Genomic DNA, 16,467 nt, shown 5'->3' with positions numbered 1-16,467 from the left:
AAGTGCAGGGAGGGAGACAGAAATCCATCCAGGCCAGGAATTTCAGTACCTTGAGCTCTCCAGCGAAACCTGATTTGACTATGTCTTGAAGTGACTTGTTTTTATTAATTAGTAGTACACAGATTTGTAATGGAATCTGTATTCTGTCTCAGCCACGAGTCCCTCCAGTTCGATGCACAGTTCATCAATCCTGAAAGAAATTAACTGCAGGAATGGGATGCATCCGTGCTGAAGTTAATTGAACGAAACTGGCAGGTGCAACAGTTGGAGGTGAAGAGCTGGTGGGGGGGTGGAAAGCAAGGTGAGGAAGGATGAGGCAATTTTATGAAGTTGGGGAACTTTTCTGATAAACGTCGTTTAAAGGAAGATGACTGCAAACGAGTGAGGAGAGGGGAGGAGAACCAATTTATTCTGGATCTATTTTACGTAACCTTGGTTTTGACTAGATTTGGAAGCTGTCCTTTCAAGCCTATAATATAGATTTCTCCTCAGTGAGGCAGAAATAGAAACTGCTTTCAGAAACTATGAATGAAAGGCTCTCTCTGCTCAAGGAGCTTTAGGGGAAAGTGTTGCTGGCTCAAGCTGCTGCTCTTGCCATTTAATTAATGAGACTTGTGTGGTGAGGAAGGGGGGGAAATCAATTTTAAAAATCAGGACAAAGGACAATGATTTGAACGTTAAAAGTAGAGCTTACAATCAAGAGCAGAGAGGATCATACTCATTTTCATCCCAGCTGCGCTGTTAAAGAAACACATTTTCGATTTGGACTCTGGCTTCAAGGTTAAACACAAGGTTAAGTGCTGGGTTGAGATTCGATAGCAGTGTTGTTATTTGGGAGGCTGCAGTGCAAGATTAACCACGTAAAATGTTGGTTTTAAGAGTAGGAACATAAACTCCAAATGGTGTTTTTAATCGTACATTAGTGTTACTGTCATAGATTTCTAGGATGCACATCCTTTCTTGCAAGCAACAAGAGGCAGGGGTACCATTGCATTCAACTCAATGTTAAACCACTTTTCAGTCTCACTTTCTACTCTTTGTACCTCACCCCTCACAATTCTCACAACACAAGTGAAAACCTACTTTGTTGCTTTTTCCTTTGGGTGTTCTGTTGGAAACACATACAATAAGCTTGATATTCCAAAACAGACATTGACCATTTTAAAGTGTGAGCTTTTCTAATTCACAGTGAAATCTTACGCATATTTAGTCGGAAATAACTCACACTGTGTTCAATGGGCAACTGCGCATAGGACTGCAGTCCCCATCAATCAAAATCACTAGGGTGTTGTTGTTTTTAGAGCCCTGTCTTATGGACAGGCAGTTACAAATGGGCAAGTGTTACGGAAACCTGCCTATAGCACTTGAGTGACCATTTTATGTCATGCACTGATTAAAAGGGAAGTTATATCATTTTCCTGTGTTGATTTATGAAGACTGATGAGATGTCACAGCAAGAACATCCAAACAGGAGCAAGGCAACCAGAGTAACTCAGTGCCGGCATTCAGATGAATTGCAGGAATTAGTACGTACCTTAGTATTCTAAGATGTAGTCTCGGACCATAAATTTAATGGAACAGCTGACCATTGCAAGATTTTCAGGGAGAGAAGTTGGGTTTCATACTTGTTTCTGCTGCTACAAGTCAGATAGTCCGAAGTTGCGTTTTTATCAGAAAAATGAAAAGTGATTGATGGAATTTAATTTCAAGAAAGGTGCCTTTTTAACACGTTCAAAGGGAAAGATTCAACTCCCTTGCTGTAGGCACACTTAAAGTGTTGTGACCAGGCTGTCAAGCTGGCTATTCATTATGCGCTAAAAGAAGGCTGTAATGTTTGATCATAAGTCATAACAAAAAGTGTCTCTGAGGGGTATTGGATATAAAGAGTCCTAACTGAAACTAAGCTGTCAGCCACTAAATCCTGCCATTTCCATTCTGATTGCTTGGTTGCTGATTAATAGTTCTTCAGCTCTGGGACTCAAATACTAGTTCTTATTATCCATTTACTGATATTCTGCTTTGAGTTTTGTTCTTGTGGACATTAAAATACTTTGTCAAGAACTCCACTCTTAAAAGATCAAAACCTAATTTTGCCCAGGTCAGGGGTGCCAACTTGAATAAAATATTTGGGGCGGGGAGGTCACACACCTGCTGGCCCAGAGGCACTGCTGAGTTCCTCTTACATTGAGAAACCCACTGCGTAAGGGGGCTTGGCCCCTGCACCATTTTAAAGTAAGGTTAATACTGGATCAAATAAGTGATCTACCTATTTCTGCTATGCTACAGTCAATCGGTTCAAAGTTTCAACAGCAAACCATTGCACTGGTTATACCGGGACAGGTTTTTTTTGTAGCTGGGAAGTTTCAAAATAGAAAATTGGTGCTGCATGTCCCAGGTTTGTTTAAAAGCTGCATGTTGTGGATACTATCTCAGATTAAGTCAACAAAAACACTGACAGTGCCTTGCTCAATTTACCTTTTAAAGCAATACAATCTATGACCCCCTTTTGTGCTCCCCTAATAATTTCCATTACTCTTGCAGTCAACACATCGTTAAGAAAACAGGGTAGCAGACTGATAACAATTAGCCTGCTAGTTACTCCTTGAATTTAACTGAACACAAATGTTTACGATTGCCCTAGTAGCATATGTTTAGTCCATTTCTTTTGTATTATTTTTATGATGGATCACTTTACATTTGCTAAACAAGCTGACCTAAACACCCTTGAGATATATCTATCTATGGCATAGAGTACAATACTTAAAGCACACCAGTGGCAGAAATGCTAAAACAGCTTCCCTTCCTGTCTTTAGAAATATTTTCTTCATCTGTTCCAGAAGGGGTTATGATTTCTGGAAGGACTTTTTAAAAAGTAGTTCCTAAGCAAAGAGCTTCTTATAAATTCCTCAGCCTTTACATCATGGGTAGGCAAACTAAGGCCCCGGGGCTGGATCTGGCCCAATCGCCTTCTAAATCTGGCCCGTGGACGGTCCGGGAATCAGTGTGTTTTTACAGGAGTAGAATGTGTCCTTTTATTTAAAATGCATCTCTGGGTTATTTGTGGGGCCTACCTGGTGTTTTTACACGAGTAGAATTTGTGCTTTTATTTAAAATAGCAGCTCTGGGTTATTTGTGCAGCATAGGAATTCGTTCATATATTTTTTTTTTCCAAAATATAGTCTGGCCGCCCCACAAGGTATGAGGGACAGTGGACTGGCCCCCTGCTGAAAAAGTTTGCTGACCCCTGCTTTATGTGAATGAAGGTTGATTTCCAGGATCAGCCTCTCTTACCGTGCATTGCATCGTGCACTACAGTTTCACAATGGTTGATTTGTTTTCCAAACCTTTAGAACTCATTTTGTAGAAGCAAAGGCATTTTGTACCTTTAGAACTCATTTTGTAGAAGCAAAGATGTAAGTTGTTTTGCATGTGAATTTCAGAGATGGTAGCATCATGTTTGAAGTTTAATCAAAGTGACACTAACTGATCAATGGCTCTCTCAAGAAACCATAGATTCTTTCTTTCTTTCTTTCTTTCTTTCTTTCTTTCTTTCTTTCTTTCTTTCTTTCTTTCTTTCAAAAAACCCTCAATTAAAGACTGCATAATTGAAATGTTTACATTTTTAATTTCAAATATAATACCCATAGGGCATTGTCTACTCAACTTGAGCACTGTCATTTCAATGGATGCCAATGTGAAAGTTGAAGATGTACATAAACCTCTCCCCATTGTAATCAATGGAGTTTTAAAGTGCCTAACTTTGGTTGGATTGTGTCATTTTTGAACATACAGTGGTACCTCTAGATGCGAACGGGATCCATTCTGGAGCCCCGTTTGCATCCAGAGCAGTATGAAACCTGAAGCCCTGAATCGGCACATGCTCAATGCGCGATTCGGCGCTTCTGCACAAGCTCGTGATGTCACTTGGTGCGTCTGCGCATGCGCGAATCGCTGAACCCAGAAGTAATGTGAGCTGCGGGAGATAGCCAGCCCAGCGTTTGCCCTGCAATCGCAGGCCTATGACGTGTTCACTCAGGAATGTGATGTGCTTTGTGCTGTTGTAATTTCCCTGTATGTGAAACGTCTCATGTTTTGCTTGTTCTGTTGTGTCGCAGCTTTCAGCCGGGATGCAGCAAAATACCCTGGGCTGAGAGCCTTAATAAATTTTCTTTGTTTTAACGAGCCAAGAAGTCGACGTGAATTATTTCACAGGCACAAAAAAGTTGGATAAAGCTTTCCGCTGCTACGGAATGTTATCTGAACTTAAAAGGAAAAGTTTCTGGGCTTTTTAAAGCAGAGGCTTGATGAACTGACGGAAGCAGACTGGGCAAGTCTGCTACGCAATTCTGCTACGCAGCAAGTATTGACAGTAGGCAGAAGGGGACTGCTACCTTCTGTCTCACAAAGCTGTTTTATCGATAATTACCTATTAGGCAATTATCTCAAAAATAACCTGTTCCGGCACTTCCGGGTTCGGCGAGTTCGTAACCTGTGATGTACGCAACCTGCAGTGAACGTAACTAGAGGTATGAGTGTACAGGAAGGTTTTCAATTTGCCGAAATGACTTGCTATCTGAGGACATTCATAGTTCACGAATCTTGAGTTTGTCGGGTTTCTGCTTTCTGATGCTGAATGTATAGCCAATTGTTCTTTGAAATTCTCTTCCTTCTTTTTTATATGATAGTTCCAGTATCTTGCAGGCTGTCACTTCATAACCAATACTTTTGATTTAGAATGGCTTATGTAACTAGTATCAGCAGCTGCTGTTAAATCACCTATCAAATTCACACAGCTTTCACTCCATTTAACCTATGGGTCAAACTTGCATTCCACCCATGTTCTGTTAACGTTGCTTACTTAGACAATGGTGTAGCTGGGACTTCGCACATAGTACAACCTTTAGTAGTAATAGTCTTGTTTGCCATGCAGTACCATGGGTGTAGACAGGGGGGGCAGGAGGGGGCAGCTGCCCCCCCCCTAGAAGCAAAAAAATATTGTATTTTACAGACCATAACCAATACTTTGCCCCTCCAAAAACTGAAGTGGAAAGGGCTTTGCTTTAGCAAGAGCAGCTCTCCACTTGCTGGGGGCGGGAACACAGCTGTAACAAAAACACATCAAATAAATAAAGCAAAGTGGCTACCAGTACTTAAGCAGTTAAGACAATGGAGCAGAATATCCCTTCAGGCAAGGTCCACCCTATTCACCCTATTGTTATTCAGTGGGAGTTGTTAATGGGCATTCAGGGATCGCATTAACAGTTCTATTGGCGATTTAATGAGGGTGCAGAGGATTCAATTTGACTAAGGTGGCCCTGCAAGGCTAAAAGGAAGTGAATAAGAAGGGGGGGCTGTAGCTTTGATAGACACAGTGATGTTTATAAAAAGCATTGGTGTTCCAGTCTGCCCCTCCTCCTGCATCTGTATACTGTAAATCAAGGGTGGCCACCTCCCAAGAGACTCTGATCTACTCACAGAGTTAAAAACTGGGAGTGATCTACCCCCTTTTGAGGGGTTCAGTTCAAAGCTGTTGAGTTTTTTTAAGGAAGGGAAGCCCTGTTTTGGGGGGTTTAGGTCAAACTTGTTGAGCTTCTTTTAGGAGGGAGGGAGGCCCATTTTTGTTTAGGGCTTCAGGTCATAGTTCAGCTTTTTTTAGGGAGGAGGAAAAATTTGGGTGAGCTTTTTTTAGGGGTGCCAGTGATCTAGCAGTGATCTACCACAGACATCCAGTGATCTACTGGTAGATCACAATCTACCTGTTGGACGTGCCTGCTGTAAATCAAGCAGAGAGAAAGCTGCTTACAAGGCTCCTGTACAGGTGTACCGGTATCTTCCTCTTGCTGCAGAGTTCTAGCATCACAGCGTCACCCAGAGGCACCCACAAATGTGAGTTATCCCTCTCTCTATTCCTTCCTTCCTTCCCTCCCTCTTCCATCCTCAATAAAATACTGGGGGGGGGCAGATAAGCCCCACATAGAAAGCCCATCAACATGGGGGGGAGGACTCTTTAAAATACAGTATTTACCAGTAATTTCTTTGGGGGGGGGAGGCACCTAGGCCTCTAGGAGTTGGCTGCTATGCCTAGGACAATTCAAGAAAGCAGAATCATGCATATGCTATGGTAATATATCAATAGAATCATGGAATTGTAGTCGGAAGGGACCACAAGGGTCATCTAGTCCAACCCCCTGCAATGCAGGAATTTTTCCCCAATGTGGGGCTTGAACCCACAACATGGTTGAAATATTATGCTGATATGCAGCAACGCCTCGGAGCCATCGAGACTGCGGCCCTGTCTTGCCTCGCCCTCGCCTGCCCTGCCACCCCCTCTCCCCTGCCCGACCCTCCCATCCTCTTGCTGCAGAGTTCCAGCTTCACAGCATCACCCAGAGGCACCCACAAATATGAGGTATCCCTCTCTCTATTATTCCTTCCTTCCCTCCCTCTTCCATCCTTAATAAAATACTGGGGGGGGGGGCAGATAAGCCCCACATAGAAAGCCCATCAAAATGGGGGGGGGTGACTCTTTCAAATACAGTATTTACCAGTAATTTCTTTGGGGGGGGTGAGGCACCTAGGCCTCTAGGATTTGGCTGCTATGCCTAGGAGTAGGACAATTCAAGAAAGCAGAATGATGCATATGCTATGGTAATATATCAATGGAATCATAGAATTGTAGTCGGAAGGGACCACAAGGGTCATCTAGTCCAACCCCCTGCAATGCAGGATTTTCCCCCCAAGGTGGGGCTTGAACCCACAACATGGTTGAAATATTATGCTGATATGCAGCAACGCCTCGGAGCTGTCGTGACTGCGGCCGTGCCTTCCCTCGCCCTCACCCGCCCTGCCATCCCCTCTCGCCTGCCTGACCCTCCCGTCCCCTTGCTGCAGAGTTCCAGCATCACAGCGTCACCCAGAGGCACCCACAAATATGAGTTATCCCTCTCTCTATTTCTTCCTTCCTTCCCTCCCTCTTCCATTCTTAATAAAATATGGGGGGGGGGCAGATAAGCCCCACATAGAAAGCCCATCAACATGGGGGGGATGACTCTTTCACATACGGTATTTACTAGTAATTGGGGGGGGAGGCACCTAGGCCTCTAGGAGTTGGCTGCTATGCCTAGGAGTAGGACAATTCAAGAAAGCAGAATGATGCATATGCTATGGCAATATATCAATAGAATCATAGAATTGTAGTCGGAAGGGACCACAAGGGTCATCTAGTCCAACCCCCTGCAATGCAGGAATTTTTTCCTAAGGTGGGGCTTGAACCCACAACATGGTTGAAATATTATGCTGATATGCAGCAACGCCTCGGAGCCGTCGTGACTGCGGCCGTGCCTTGCCCTCGCCCACCCTGTCACCCCCTCTTGCCTGCCCGACCCTCCCGTCCTCTCCAGCCAAGCAGGGTAGCCGCCGCCGTTGCCAGCCCCAGAAGCACAAGGTGGCCGCTGCCGCCGCTGCCGCCACCACGATGTCACCAGGCCAGCTGGCCCTGTAGCCCCGCCCACGTTCCCACTTTGTGGCCCCGCCCCTGAATGATCATGGCTTGCCCCCCCCCTAGTTTTGATCCTGCCTACGCCCTTGTGCAGTACAGAGTTTAATGAATTCGAAAAGTATGTTGATGTCTTTGAGTTTCATAAGCTACTGATTTGTGAGCAAAGGATATTGTAATTTATTTTTAATTTACCAACTAAAAATTACCATTCTAAGCACTCTCTCTCTCTCTCTCTCTCTCTCTCTCTCACACACACACACACACACACACACAGAGAGAGAGAGAGAGAGAGAGAGAGAGAGAGAGAGAGAAGTGAACACTTACAATGATTCAATTAAAGCAAATTAATAGTCCTCCCTTTGCTATATGTATACAGTGTAACAACACTGCACCAAGGATTCTCATCCAAAATAATAAGTGCAGTCAACCACAACAATTTCCTGACAAACTGTTATGAAAACCTATTAAATTTATGAGAAAAACACAAACACATGCAATATTCATGGAAGGCTGATGTGTCATGCAATTCCAGCGAAACTAGGCACAAGGCTCCACACCACATTCAGAGCAATGACAGAATTGTCTCTTAAACTCTGTGTTTGCACTTCTAATGATATAAGAGGTGCTTCATACTTGGATCCAGGGTTCTCAAGATTATTGCTGGTGTTTTATCTGCCCAACCTTAATATGCCTATCTCCCAAGAGAAGACCAACCTGTATTCATTTAAGAAATATTCTGAACGGCTGGAAAGGCAAGGACATGAATACTACAAAGAGTTTAAATAGAGTTCATTTTAAAAAAACCTTTAAGAAACAGTTTCTGTTTTGAAATAATAAATATAGTTACCGGTTAAAGCAGTGGGGGGAGCCCCCCCCCAAAGAAAAAGAAAGAGCATAAAAATGGTCAAGCATAATCTATGGTCTGGATGTGTGTTAAATCACAACCCACATTATGTCCCCAGCAGCACTATACTTGTATCATACCACTTTTAACAGGCATGGCTTCCCCCAAATAACCCTGGAAAAGGTGCTGTTAAGGGTGCTGACAGTTGCTAGGTGATCCTTTAATATACCAACTAGGTATATTAACAATTAATCCCTCTGAGAATTGTAGTTCTGTGCGGAGACTAGGATTATCCTAACAATTTTCAGCTCCCTTAAAAAACAACACTTCCCAGGGTTAGCTGTTGAATCACACTAACCAGTAGTACTTGAGAAATCAGAGTTTCTATGTTTCTCTTTTCTTCAGAGCAATTAAAATATTTCATTTATATAGCAAATTGCTTTCGAATAATATATTTTGTTCAACTGATCAGCACTGTATTGTGGTAGGCAATACAGTACAAAGGAATGACAGTGTTATGACTCACATCTGTAATTATACAATATACTGGTGCATGATTCAACATTAGCAAAGTATGAGCAGGGTTTTTGAGCTCTATCAGTTGCAGAATCATCTCCTTGGTGATTTATCTACAAAACAATCTCCCTTGTGATGTCTCCATATACCCAACACCATTCACCTTTAAAACATTTGAGAGCGCTTCTCATTCCTAGTTGGTATATTAATTTCAGATTCTTCTTTATTATTAATAGTGTAAAACTGCATTTCTACACAAGTCATTTTGAATTTTATTTTTAAAAAGTGGTACATGAATGTATTTAGGCTGCAATATTCAAAAGCCATTGACAGAGCATTTCAAAATCCGAGAACACTGTAAGTAACTTCAAAGGGAGACTGCGACACCATTGCAATGGATCAAGAGGTTCAGTGTTCTCACTTGAAGACAAAGGCTTTTTAGCACGTTGTATACATTAATTGGCTCACTAATGCCAGAATGGACGCTTATACTTTCCTGGGTGGGTGCCTGTTGAAGGCTCTCGTACTTGGTCGCCATCCCTGGTCAGGCAGAGCAGAGCACACCTGTCCAGGCGGCCATTAGGGAAATTCCCCCAGTTGCCTGGACATTTGGTTCAAGTTCCGGTTCAAGTTCCCCCGGTTGCCTGGACATTTGGTTCAACCCCAATACAAGTTCTTAAATGGGCCAATCAGTCGCCTCCCTAGTGGGTGTGCCTTGCAGTCTGGGAGGGCATTGGCTGCACACCTGCCCTCATGGCTGGCAAGGCATAAAAGCTAGCAGCACTGTCCAGCCTCAGCGCAGTCATCAAAAGTAGTTCCATGAATTACCTCTGTTAATTACACAAATGTCACTACATGTATTTTTCGGTATTTCATTTTCCCCTGACTTGGCACTGTTTATAATTCCACTCCACTTCTCTGCCCCCCTTTTTTCAATATACCGGTAAATCACGATAACGCTTCGTGAATCTGTTGAAGAGGCCTATAGTCCACAAAACCTTATGCCGTAACACATTTGTTAGTCTTCAAAATGCAATAAGACTCTTTGCTGATTTTGCCACCCCTCTGCAAATTATTGTACATTCACAGTTATTCAAGGCCAATTAACAGTGACAAGAGTACTACGCCTGGTGAGCAATTCATGTGAAGTTGTTCAACCTCCAGATTCTTGGATTTCCAACATTGGCCCACAAACCATTCCATAAAAGGGTGTGCAATGGTGTGAGACAGGTTGCGGCACAAAAACAACTTGACACAGTAGTTTGGCACTAGACTGATTTAAAGGGATGGCAGGGTAATTGCTTGGTTGTGTGAACAGGGGCTAAAAGCAGAAAATAACCGCCACTTCAGCCAAAAAAAACGCAGTGAAAGAAACAAAATCCATCCTTTACCAACTTGGACTGTGAGGATTGTATGTGGCTAAATGGCGTCAACGAAGAGTTTATCCGTTTTCAGCCATCATGACCGGGTCCCCTGAGCATCAGACGAGTGCACATTCATGTGCTGTGCGTGCTTTACTTTCAAAGCAGAGCAATCAAAGGACAAAACAGAAACATCCGTTAATGAGGACACATTGATTCACGCATTATTCAAGGAGCATGAAACAATCGCTAACAAAACTGAGTTAATGGATTGCGGGGCTTTTATTAAACAAACTGTACATGTTAAGTGGCGAATGCTTTAAGCTGCAAGTGGAGAAGATGCTCCCGTCTTCCATTTTGCCCTTAATGGATCCCAGATGTCAGCTCTGCCCTTCAGCTTCCTAATGAGCCACAGCTGCGACCGCGTTCCTCTTTTCAAAGCCAGCCTCTAAGACAATTCTCATACTGAGACTTCCTCTTTATGAGGTCATCGGGAAGGGAGATGGAACATGACCCCATGCGTAGTTTCAAAAAATCTGAAACTGACAGAAACGTCAGTCAAATCACCTAACTCGACCTTTTGCCAAACGGCAGCCCCAAATGAAATAATTACCAATACTCAGCTCAGTAATTCACAGCTGACTAGTACACAACTTCCAGGAGGCTTTCGAGCTTTGATGCAAAGATGGCAAGCGATTAGGCCAAGGTAGTTTTGGAGCTGCAGTTTGGGTCGTTTGTGTGGGGTGCCACATCTATTTTTAGTACCACGCTGCCTCTAAAGCAGCAGCAAAAAAACAAACAAATGCGGGCCCAGAACTGGATGTTATGAAACCAACTGCCAAGTAAAGATGGATCAGGCCCAAACCGTTCAAATGCTTTCACGAAGGAAATGTGGCCTGAAAACCACTCTGAAAGGGAGCGCACAGGTCAAGAGGCAGAGCACAGCATATAAATGCATGCTTTGTTCGGGGGCTTGTTTCTGCACACATTTGACCTGACTGTAGAGTTCTAAAAGGGGATTTCTCTCCTCCATTTAGGGCAGTTGTCCCAATAAAAGTAAAGTAAGTTGCCAATGATCCAACATTAAAACTAAATAATCTAGGAAAATAAACAGGACAGTGCAGCCCAAAGCTAAGTGCTTTTACACCCCATTGTTTCCCTTGGTAAAGTTTAAAAAGGTAAAGGTAAAGGACCCCTGACAGTTAAGTCCGAGGGAGCCGACGTTTGTCCGCAGACAGTTTTTCCGAGTCATATGGCCAGCATGACTAAGCTGCTTCTGGCAAAACCAGAGCAGCGGACGGAAACGCTGTTTACCTTCCCGCCGGAGTGGTACCTATTTATCTACTTGCACTTTTGATGTGCTTTTGAGCTGCTAGGTGGGCGGGAGCAGGGACCAAACAACAGGAGCTCACCCCGTCGCAGGGATTCGAACCGCTGACCTGCTGATCGGCAAGCCTTAGGCTCTGTGGTTTAGACCACAGTGCCACCCATGTCCCCAGTAAAGTTAAATGCATGCTTAAATTATCCTATTAAAATAATGAAAGGGGCAGCCTAGTCCTAGGGATGTTTAATCAACAGTGCTTCCTTATTAATTTGTTTTTTTTAAAAAAAAATCTATGCCATAGGTGTTTATTCTATATCATTTTTAAACCAATATTTTGTTGTCCCTGGGAAATAGGGACACTTGGAGGGTCTGTGTTCTAGAAATTGGAATGCAGCATTCCTGTACTTCAAATCACCCAGCAGTATACACATAAAGCCTCACTGTCCTAAGTATTTTGGTGTGTCTATATGTATTAACTGAACCCTTTTAACCCACCCACTCCCTTTGCCCTTAAGATAGCTCAAAGACATTAAATGGTTTTTGTTTTTGTTTTGCTATTCAGCTCTTGGAACTTTTTCGTCCTTCTTAAAGTCCTTTCAACAAACCCGCATTATACATGTTCCAGATTAGAAGCAGCTGTACAAACAGTGTAACAAGTACAGAGAGCTTTAATAAAGTAATTTTCCTCCAACTTGTACACTACCTTTCTTTACATCAGTCCATTTCTCAATCATGTAATTCTGCCTCTTTAGGTTTCTTTTCATTATTACATGGCTACCTCCATTTGCTCTGTGACTGTTGTTAAAGCTATGGTTTTCCCAGTAATAATGTATGGAAGTGAGAGCTGGACCATAAAGAAGGCTGATCGCCAAAGAATTGATGCTTTTGAATTATGGTGCTGGAGGAGACTGTTGAGAGTCCCATGGACTGCAAGAAGATCAAACCTATCCATTCTGAAGGAAATAAGCCCTGTGTGCTCACTGGAGGGACAGATCGTGAAGCTGAGGCTCCAATACTTTGGCCACCTCATGAGAAGAGAAGACTCCCTGGAAAAGACCCTGATCTTGGGAAAGATTGAGGGCACAAGGAGAAGGGGGCGACAGAGGACGAGATGGGTGGACAGTGTTCTCAAAGCTACGAACATGAGTTTGACCAAACTGTGGGAGGCAGTGGAAGACAGGAGTGCCTGGCGTGCTCTGGTTCATGGGGTCATGAAGAGTCGGACATGACTAAACAACAACAACAACAACGTCCATTTACTCTGTGACTGTTGTCAAATGCACATCATTCCTAACTTTGGTCTGTAACTTGAATAACTTTCCAGCTTCTGTGGAGGGTTATGCTATGTGCCTTTTCTGTACTTTTACATTAGGGTCCTTGAGGATTTCCAACTGACCTGCAACAGTGGAAACTGACATCAGTGGGAAGGAGGAGACACAGATTTACCACCATGGTGTCCTCCAGATATTTTGGACTATGGTTTCCATCATCCCCAGGCAGCATGAGTAACAGTCAGCGATGATGGGAGTCAAACAACTTGTGGCGGGTACCACATTGGTTTTAGAACTTGCAGTGGCAGCCTATAGAAGGAGCTCTCTCTCACAATCTTAGGCAATTCCACAGAGTGTCTCTGTAACAAGTGCCAAAAACCCATCTGGGTAGCAAGAATTCAGAATCTCAGGCTTTCCTGGGTTTCCACTTTCCTTTCTCAGTTAGTTTCTGGGACACTGATCTATTATTTCCAGCTCTGCAACCAGCTGCCCCCAGAGACACTTCTGACTATCCACCGTGCTTTTAAAGATTAGGGTTCATGATGAAGGTTCATGATGGCCCAATTCTAACCTGCACTGAACACACATCCAGAATGAGCTGTACAGTACTGTCTCGGGTGCTTTATCTAGCCAGGTCTCAGTAATCAATGCAACATCAAGAGTCTTATTATGTTTTCAAATTATAAATAGCTGGTGCTTATTTTATCACCTTTTTTTGTTATAGGGCAACCTGTGACAGGCAGCAACATCTCATGCCTCAATTTTCAAGTATTCTTTGACCGATGAGGAATGAAACCAGGTGATTTCATCTGAGTTCAACATTATCTATATTTTGCATAAATATTTTACTACACCCTATGTCGCCATAGGGTGACAAATGCATGCAATTCTTTCTTGGTTGTCATTCTTGTCAAGGTAAAACAGAAATGCATCATGGAAAGGCAACATTAGTGTTTAAGTGACCATTTTTAAACATGGATTTATTTTCTCTATTCTAACATGGGGCTATATTTATAGGCACAAATAACCATAATAGACTTACTACACAACACACACACACACACACACACACACACACACTTTGTGGTGTTATCTTATTCATTTGTTTTTGTTTAGCTATAAAGTTTCTATAAATTCTTATGACAGTGTACAACTGACAAGCAATTTTTTTAAAAAAAGAAAAAAACCAACCCAAACACAATTGAAACCCAGTGGAATACGCTAAAATCAGTGCCAAAGTGTTCTGAAGTAGTTTGTGTCCAAGGGACAGTAGGCCTGACACAGAGGCAGCTTCCATGGGGAGGGAATTCAACAGATGCCAGAACCACACCAAAATACGGATCTCTCTAGTCATCACCTGTGTAACCTCAGATGGCGAGGTGGGAAGATAAACATCTCCATCAAGAAGATAGGACTTGGGCAGGATTTTGATGTCAAAAAGGGTGCTCCCTCAAACAGCCAGGTCCAAAATCATTTAGAGCTTTGTAGATCATAACCAGCACTCAAAACTGCACTCAGAAACGGACTGGCAGTCGGCATAGCTATTTACATACCAGTGAATATATTCTCTATAACAAGTCTTAGTAAGGGCAAAGAGAGTGGGTGGGTTAAAAGGGTTCAGTCTTAGTTAGAAGCCTAGCTGCAGTTTCAAAAGGATTTGGAAAAGGCATCTTCATGCTCAGTGCACTATGGGGTGCATGGATAACCACCTCCAGATTATCTCTGTCCAGGAGTGAGAGGACAATGACTTTGTTTTTCAAGCACTTCACAAAAATGGTCACAGCAAGCAACTGAGGATTCCTTTATATTAGGGGTGGGGGACTTCAGACCTGGGGCCCTTTTCAGGCCATGCCCCTCCCCTGGGCAACACCCTTCACTGGCCTTGCGCTGAATCCAGCTCAAGTGTTTTTGCCTGGCTAGAGCATTTCCTTATGATAGTTGCTCTTGCTTGCCTGAATACATGTATGTAGAGAAACCCCTGGTTTCTGTGTGACTGGAATGCGGCCTCCTCCACAAAGATGAGAGTCACATCTGTTGCCCTGCCTACCTTCGTCTTTCAAACTGCCTGCCACTGGAAGGCGCACATTAGGGAATGTGGCTCTTAGGCTGCAAAGGGTTCCCGAACCCCACTTTACATCATCATAGGAGGCCCAACTGGAATATGCCCTGCTCCACTTGGGATAGCTCCATTGGACCACATGAATGGATTTCAGTGGTAGCAAAAATGTTTATTAATTATTATTATTATTATTATTATTATTATTATTATTATGTACTATTATGTACTAAAGTTGTCCATCGTAGGAAGAAAAGCACAATATAACTTTTGTCTCTTTTTATGTGTATAATTCACTCCAACAGCTGGAGGAATATGGAACTGCTTGATTTTGACGGTTGTCACCTCTACCTTAAATCAGTTTTAGAAACTGGGATCTAAAGCAACCATATTGTAATGCATTAGCTGGGAAAATATTTGCACCTGGAGAAGGTTCACCATTTGTTACCACACCAGAGTTACGACCGCAATGTGGTTACTGTGTGAAAAGATGGAGTTTCGGTGAAGAGGTGAATCCTATCTCAGAAACCCAGATGTTCAGAATTTGTTTCTGGGAACTCGGTGACGACGGGTGTGCACTCAGATGCAGGCAAAGGCTTCCCAACTAGTGCATAATATGGTTAATTTAAGCTCCCAACTTTTAACTAAAGCAGATTTCAGTGTAGGACAGAGCTGAGCTGCCACTAAAATTAAGCACTACAGTCCTGAAATGTAACATGAGGAATGTGATTAATATGCACTGTGGGCAGTGCACTTGGTATACTTAACTACCATGAGTTAAACCACTCAATGAAATATAATAGAACAGAAGTGGCCTCCCTCTCGCATCCATCCTTACTAATGATTTAATTTATACTTGAGAGGGTTTAGCGAAGGGAGGGGGGGAGAAGGGAGCTTGCAAAGACAACAGGCCTGGGCAAAATGTTCCTTGATTTAAATTTAGAGGCAATGACATCAGCAAGCTAATGGGTTTAATTGTTACATCTGAAGAATGAAAATTTTGGTATTTAAGCAACTATTGTGAAATGTTTCAGCAGAGCTCATTTTAGTAACTTCATCCCAACAGCCGGGGACTATTTTTAGTGCTCTCTCTTGATTAAACAAACATTTAAATACAAATGGCAATGACGAATGCAAGAGCCATTCCACACAAGCTTTTAGGCTGGAAAAGAACATACTTGTTACAGGAAAGCATCCAACAGTTCACAGAACTGCAGAAAATTGGTGGCGCAATGAAATTATGTCACATCCACTCAGGCCCTTCTAGCAGCAAATAATCACTCCCTACAGCATTATCAGAAAACCCCAAGAAACAGTATTCTGCTGTCTTATGGGATGATTCCTGTGAGGCAATTGGCTGCTCTAAATCAGCAACATATGCAATATCAATAAAATAAGGGGCCATTTGTGAAAAGGTTTAACTTTTATTTGCCATCTGGCCACCGCTTTCTAATAGGTTTATGGGTGGATGGCTATAGGTTTTAATTTGTATTTTAACTAATAAAAATAAATAACTCTGAAGTCTTGAAATCCCTTGGTTTGGTTTATTTTGATTAAGTGCACACATTAAAAGATGATAGCGCTGCCAGCAGTGAGC

The 16,467-nt window shown here is 42.8% G+C and overlaps 1 protein-coding gene and 1 long non-coding RNA gene across 13 annotated transcripts in view; one reads left to right on the top strand and one right to left on the bottom strand.

Moving 5' to 3' along the window:
• The window catches only part of ZNF385D (zinc finger protein 385D), a 410,947-nt gene that overhangs the window by 24,288 nt on the left and 370,192 nt on the right, over window positions 1-16,467 (bottom strand). The window lies entirely within an intron of this gene.
• The window catches only part of LOC118091789 (uncharacterized), a 145,662-nt gene that overhangs the window by 55,769 nt on the left and 73,426 nt on the right, over window positions 1-16,467 (top strand). For both annotated transcript variants that reach the window (XR_009558378.1, XR_004693440.2), the window contains exon 3: window positions 13,539-13,613. This is a non-coding gene — a long non-coding RNA (uncharacterized LOC118091789). The remainder of the gene's footprint in view (window positions 1-13,538; window positions 13,614-16,467) is intronic.

The sequence above is a fragment of the Zootoca vivipara genome, chromosome 12, assembly GCF_963506605.1.
Source record: "Zootoca vivipara chromosome 12, rZooViv1.1, whole genome shotgun sequence".
NCBI classification, from domain to species: Eukaryota; Metazoa; Chordata; class Lepidosauria; order Squamata; family Lacertidae; genus Zootoca; species Zootoca vivipara.
Note: the sequence above shows the minus strand (reverse complement) of the source record. Positions and strands in the feature narration are given on the sequence as shown.